Source organism: Cebus imitator, unplaced genomic scaffold (assembly GCF_001604975.1).
Source record: "Cebus imitator isolate Cc_AM_T3 unplaced genomic scaffold, Cebus_imitator-1.0 Scaffold1000, whole genome shotgun sequence".
Taxonomy (NCBI): Eukaryota; Metazoa; Chordata; class Mammalia; order Primates; family Cebidae; genus Cebus; species Cebus imitator.
In genome coordinates this window covers 28,359-30,041 of record NW_016108315.1, presented here as the reverse complement: position 1 = coordinate 30,041, position 1,683 = coordinate 28,359, and the positions used below count along the sequence as shown (strand labels likewise).

Here is a 1,683-nt window from a genome sequence, read left to right as displayed (position 1 = left end):
GGCCAGTAAAGCCTGCTCCAGGCCTTCACGTGCTGGCCACATCTTCCATCATGACATTGTGGGAGGGTTTACCAACACCTTTTCACACTAGGCTCTGCCTCCCTAACTGTCAGCACTTTCAGATGAGGGCCCATCTCCAATTGCCATTGACTCCCTCCACTCACGGTTGTGTGACAAGGACATGCTGGCTGAATTGAGGTCAAAGACTTAGGTATGCTGCCTTCGGTCCCAGCATCTGAGAACCAAGTAGGCTGACCCTCTGTAGCATGATGACTGACACACGGGCTCAGGATTCAGCAGATGAAGATACCGGGCGCAGTGGCTGACCCCTGTAATCCCAGCACTTTGGGAGGCTGAAGTGGGCAGATCACCTGAAGTCAGGAGTTGGAGACCAGCCTTGCCAACATGGTGAAACCCCATCTCTACTAAAAATTCAAAAATTAGCTGGGCGTGGTGGCAGATGCTTGTAATCCCACTACTTGGGAGGCTGAGGCAGGAGAACTGCTTGAACCTGGGAGGCAGAGGTCGCAATGAGCCGAGACCGTGTCGCTCCACTCCAGCCTGGGCAACAAGAGCAAAATTCTATTGCAAAAATAAAAATAAAAAACAGCACTGAGTAAAAAATGACAGTTGTTTTTATAGCTTGAAAGCTCTGTTCATTTATCTAATTGCAAATGAACTGCAATCTGATTCTGAACGTAAAGCAAGCCCAGCTCTGCTGAGTGACTTTCCCTGTGGTCTGTGCAGCCTGCTACCTCCCTAAGCTGCGGCGAGATGTCCAGCGGGAAGGAGAATGAGACAAGAGTTGGCGAGTTCCTCCCACTTGGCATCACCAGTGACCCAGGGCAGCGGCAGTTCCTCTTCTGGCTCTTCCTGTGTGTGTACTTAGTCACTGTGGCTGGAAACACACTCATTCATCATTCTGGGCATCGGCTCCGACCCTCGCCTGCACACCCCCATGTATTTCTTCCTCACCCATCTCTCCTTTGTCGACATCTGCTTCACCACCAACCTATTCCCCAAGCTCCTGGCTAACCATGTGGCAGGAACATGGACGATCTCTTATCCCCACTGCCTGACTCAGGTGTACTTCCTCATCTCCTTTGCCAACGTGAACACCTTTCTGCTGGCCGTCATGGCGCTGGACCGCTACGTCGCCATCTACAGCCCCCTGCAGTACTGCTCCAGCATCACCCCCCAGCTCTGTCGGGGGCTGGCCACGCTGGCGTGGGCGGGCTCCAGCCTCATCTCCCTGGTCCACACGGTCCTGACAAGCAAATTGGCATTCTGCTCCTCTGCCAGGGAGATCTCACATTCCTACTGCGACGCCTACCTGCTCATGAAGATTGCCTGCTCAGACACACATGTCAATCGGCGTGTGTTCCTGGGGGCTGTGGTCCTGTTCCTGGCCCCCTGCATGCTCATCTTGGTCTCCTACATCTGCATTGCTGCAGCCGTCCTCCAGATTCCGTCTGCCACAGGAAGGTGCAAGGCATGTTCCACATGTAGCTCCCACCTGTCTGTGGTCACCCTGTTCAATGGAACTGCCCTGGGGATCTACATATGACCCCCAGACTCCTTTTCAGCCCAGGACACCATAGCAATCATCATGTACATCGTGGGGCCCCCATGCTAAACCCCTTCATCTATAGCCTGAGGAACAAGGACGTGCAGGAGGCCGTG

At 53.8% G+C, this 1,683-nt stretch overlaps 1 pseudogene; it reads left to right on the top strand.

Annotated features, from left to right (window-relative positions):
• The first annotated feature begins 774 nt into the window (after nucleotides 1–774).
• LOC108298572 overlaps nucleotides 775–1,683 on the top strand; it is a 17,542-nt pseudogene continuing 16,633 nt past the window's right edge.